The sequence below is a fragment of the Cetorhinus maximus genome, chromosome 21 (genome assembly GCF_964194155.1).
Source record: "Cetorhinus maximus chromosome 21, sCetMax3.hap1.1, whole genome shotgun sequence".
Lineage (NCBI taxonomy): Eukaryota > Metazoa > Chordata > Chondrichthyes > Lamniformes > Cetorhinidae > Cetorhinus > Cetorhinus maximus.
This window is the reverse complement of record NC_135899.1, coordinates 92,712,001-92,716,933: the sequence shown is the minus strand read 5'-3', so window position 1 is coordinate 92,716,933 and position 4,933 is coordinate 92,712,001. Positions and strand designations below refer to the sequence as shown.

The following is a 4,933-nucleotide window of genomic DNA, read 5'->3' as shown; positions in this document are numbered from 1 at the left end:
GAGGAGATAAGGGGATTTGAGATGTGAGGGTGTGTGTGTGAGAGAGTGAGTGAGATGCCAGTGAATGTGTGATGGGCTTGAGTGTGTCAGTTTAGAGTGATGAGATGGTTGCCATACCCTGGCAGCACAGATGAGATAATTCATCCTCTACCTACATTGGATGGCCAACCTCTTCTGTGCAGCTTTGGCACTGATCACCACTGCCATCGCCTACCAAGCCGGAGCGGTGAGATTACTGGACATCCTGTGGCCAGAGCTGGGCTAGAGGACATTACAGTGGGCCTCCATGCCATCTAAATGGTGTTCCAGGGATGTGCCACTGAAATGGGGGTCTGCAGTCTTCTTATCTTTCAGGGCCAAGTCTTCTGTGCAGCAGTCCTGGGCTGGAAGCACTGACAGGTGTGCGCGTGGCTGCACTTTAAATATGGCACTCGGCATGAGGAAGTGGCGAGGTAATGGCATGGCGGGCAAATGAGAGCCCACCTGCCATCGAAATGGCGTGTTTCCTGGGAATGCATGATGAATGAGGCGGGATTGGGATGATATGGCTTGGAAAGCCGCCATTGCAACCAGTGAGGAAAAATGTTCTTTTACCCGCCCGCTACCGCACTTGGTGCAAATCTAGGACGATTGACCCAAAGTCCCGTCATCACATTGTGGATGCTAAATAGGATAGATTTCGAACAGATCTAGCAACTCAATACTCATGGCAGCCATGAAGAGCTGTGGGCCATCAGCAACAGCATAATTGTGCTCAACCACAATCTGTAACCTCATGGCCCGGCATATCATGGAATGAAAGGGACAGTAGCAACGTGGATGCAAAATTTGCTGAGTAATAAGAAACGGAGGGTAATGGCCAATGGATATTTTTCAGGCTGGGGAAGGTTTGTCGGGAATTCCCTAGGGGGCTATTATTGGGACTCTTGCTTTCCCTGATATATATGAATGATCTAGGTCTTGGTGTGCAGGGACAACTTCAAAGCTTGCGGATGATATGAAACTTGGAAACATTGTAAACTGTGAGGAGGACAGTGTAAAACTTCAAAAGGGCATAGATAAGTTGGAGGAGTGGGCAGGTAGGTGGCATAGATGAAGTTCAATGTGGAGAAGTGTGAGGTGATGCACTTTTGGTGGGAAGAACATGGGGAAGCGATATAAAGTAAGGGATACAATTCTTAAGGGTGTGCAGAAGCAAAGGGACCTGGGTGTATATGTGCATCAGTCATTAAAGGTGGCAGGAGAGAGCAGTTAATAAAGCATATGCTATCCTGGGCTTTATTAATAGGGACATGGAGTACGAGAGCAGGGAGGTTATGATAAGCTTATATATCACTAGTTAGACTTCAGCTGGAGTATTGTGTACAGTTCTGGGTGCCACACTATAGGAAGGATGTGAACACATTGAAGAGAATGCAGAAGAGGTTTACAAGAATGGTTCCAGGGATGAGAAACTTCAGTTACAAAGGTAGATTGGAGAGGTTGGGACTGTTCTCCTTGGAGAGGAGAAGGTTAAGAGGAGATTTGATAGAGATGTTCAAAATCATGAGGGGGCTGGACAGAGTAGATAGGGAGAAACTGTTCCTGCTCATAAAAGGATCGAGAATGAGAGGGCACAGATTTAAAGTGATTTGCAAAAGAAGCAAATGTGACATGAGAAAATTTTTTTTCACACAGCAAGTGGTTCGGGTCTGGAATGCACTGTCTGGAAGTGTGGTGGAGGCAGGTTCAATCGAGGCATTCTAGAGGGCATTGGATGATTATTTAAATGGAAACAATGGCCAGTATTTTCCGTGCCCGCCAGTGTCAGGTGTTTTGGGTGGCATGAGTGGACAATATGGTGCAATCAGTTTCACGACAGTGTAAAACCAGTTTGCGATCGTCCGCTCAGCCCACTGATGGTGGGCCGTGTCCTCCGCCATCGAACATAGGGAACCTCATTGTAATACACCATAAGATTATTAGGCCCACCCACCAGGATCGTTCCCCAGCCCCCCGCTGGGTCCTTTGCCCACGTTGGCGGGGAAACACGCCGGTGTAGAACACGTCTTGACAACTGTGATGTGCAGAAATCGGGAATTACCACCTGGGCCTTGCTCACATCACGGACATCCAAGAAGCAGAAGGTGCTGAAGCCCAATGCCAATGGCACACTGGAGGAACGTCCATGGCCTGCTGGGTGGGTTCTCATGGACACGGCTCTGCTGCAAAGCAGCTCACGGAAGTTGGAAAGTCACCGTTGATGCTCACACTGGGTGAGGGTTGACGGGGTGGGAGAGGAAGGGCTAGGATCGGCTGAGAGAGGAAGGGGTGTCGGGGGGGTGGGGGGGAGGGGTGAGATTGGGAGGGGGGGAATGAAGGTGTCAGGATGGAGGGATGTTGGGAGGAGGGGAATAAAGGTATCAGGATGGAGGGATGTTGGGAGGAGGGGAATAAAGGTGTCAGGATGGAGAGATGTTGGGAGGAATGAAGGTGTCGGGGGCGGGGGGGTGGAGGTTGTGGGGGGAGGGAGAACTGGGGAGGAGGGGGTAATGGGGGAGAAGACAGCAACTGGGAAGGCAGGTATAAGGGGTTTGGAAGGTGCATGGGAGGGAGTGCGGAGAGGGGAGTGTGTCCAGGGGGAGGAAGGGGTGTAGAGAGGGGAGGGAGTAAGGGTTGAGAAAGAAGTGGAGGAAGGAGTCAGGAAGGGGCTAGGAGTGAGGCTGGAGAAGAAGTGAGGCTGGAGGAAGAAGTAAAGCTTAAGGGAGGAGTCAGGAGTGGGGATGGGCTAGGGGTGGCTGAGGAGGTAAGGGTGGAAGGAGGAGTCAGGAAGGGGGAGGGACTAAGCGGGGGGAAGTCTGCGGGACGAGGGGGAAGGGGTGAGGAGGGGGGAATGTGCAGGCGAAGGTGCACGAAGGGGTGGGATAGTTCCATCTTGGCCTTCTGAGGAGTGAACTGAGGATGGGCGTGGAATGGGGGAAGGGTGAGAATGACCGAGGGCAGAGTGAGGCGGTAGGGGGGAAGGGTGAGTCCCTCGACAGGAGCAATAGAAGGATGGCGAGGGTGGTTGGTGGGTTCCCGGAGGTAGACACGGATCCTGGGCGTGGGAAGGAGGAGGGCGGGGAGACAAATGTGGATGCGGGGAGGGTTTTTTCAGGAAGGAAGGGAATGTGCACGTTCACCTGGACCAAAGGAAAAGGATTGGGGCTGGTAGTTCACAGAGGGGAGGTGGAATGTGAAGCTGGGCGGGGGGGTCAACTATGATGGGGGAAATGAAATGGGTGACTGGGGAAGGGTAAAGGATGGGGGAGCGAAAGTAAAACTGAATTAACACCACGCTGTCCAAATCAAAAGTGGAGGGTGAGACCAGGAGCTGCGTGGGAGTGTGGTCAGTGGGTGGGCGGAGATGTAGCTCAGCTCAGATGGACAACTGAAATCTAACCCCAGCAGGCAGCATTGAAAATGCTCAGGACATTGAGATGGGTGTGAAACATGAAGGATCCACGTGTGTGTGAGAGGCTTGCACGAGGCTCCGAGACCCTGCCACACACACATTTTTTCTCCATAATCACTCGTGGGCCGGCTGCTCCCTTTGTGGTTACAGATCTTCTGGGCTGTTTATTTCCACCTCTCCACTGGAGGAGGAGTCCTCTTGGCTGCAGATGAGGATTTGGATGGAGCTGAGGGACTGTCTGGCTGAGGGTAGATTCCTTGGCAGAGCTCCCTGCGAACTAAAGCAGACATAAGTGGTGCGTGGCAGCAGAGTCAAAAGCAGGAGAGGGAGCACTCACAGTCATATTGAGAGAGGGATGATTCTTTCGAGTTATCAACAGTCACAGATTGCAACTCTTTCGAGTACAATCACAGTTCTTGGTTTCCGGGAGTGGGGCATGAACCCACAACCCTCTGATTCAAAGGCGAGGGTGCTATGAACTGAGCCACAGCTGACACCTCCAGGTGAAATGTTTTGAAAATCTCAAATATGGAACGCTTCACGAATTTGCGTGTCATCCTTGCGCAGGGGCCATGCTAATCTTCTCTGTATCGTTCCAATTTTAGTTTATGTGCTGCCGAAGCGAGCTGGAACAGGATCCTCACATGGGTGTTCACTGCTGACCTCACCATCGCCGCAGGCAGGGTCCACATCCTCACCAGTCAGTATGATGGCACACTCCTCAAAGTGAGTGAGGGACTAATGTGGGCTACTCCACCCCCAATCTGGGACCTCTCCCTGCTGATGTGAGCAGGCTTCTCCTGCATGGAAACAGATGGAGAGAGTGTGAGCAGGACACATGGCACTGAGTGGAATGTTTGTGTGGTCAGCGGAGCCACGGACAGGAATGAGGATGTGAGCTTGAGAGGGGATATGAGCCTGATGGAGATGTGAGGGTGTGTGTGAGAGTTAGTGGTGTTGTCCCTTGAGGTGTGAGGTCCCTGTGGATGTGTGATGGGTTTGTGAGTGTGTGAGCTGAGAGGGATGAGAGGAGTGAGTTACCCTGGCGGAACAGATGAGACCATTATTTCTGTAGCGGCACTGGGCAGCTGACCTCTTTTGCAGGGCGTTGGCGATGACAACTGCCTCCCAAGCCTGGTTGGTAATGCCACTGACCATCCTGTGGCCAGAGTGGGGGTAAAGGACATCGTGGCGGGCCTCCACGGCATCCAAAAGGCGTTCCTGTGATACATCGCTAAACCTAGGGGCTGCATTCTACTTGCCTTTCGTGGACATCTTCCCTGCAGTAGGTGTGGTCTGGAAGCGCTGAGATGTTTGCGCGCAGCTGTACTTTAAATATGGCGTCCGGTGTGATGAAGCAGCGAGGTGATGGTGGGTGGGCGAGTGACAGCCCACCTGCCATGGGAAGGGGTGTGTTTCCCAGGAATACAAAAATAATGTGGCGGGGTTGGGACAACACGGTCTGAAAATCCACCATCACAGCCAGCAGGAAAAATGTGG

At 52.3% G+C, this 4,933-nt stretch overlaps 1 non-coding gene across 1 annotated transcript; it reads right to left on the bottom strand.

The window, feature by feature from the left end:
* Positions 1-3,955: 3,955 nt before the first annotated feature.
* On the bottom strand, positions 3,956-4,060 carry LOC144696236 (U6 spliceosomal RNA). Its single transcript, XR_013580141.1, has one exon. It is a non-coding gene; the product is annotated as a U6 spliceosomal RNA (small nuclear RNA).
* Positions 4,061-4,933: the final 873 nt, after the last annotated feature.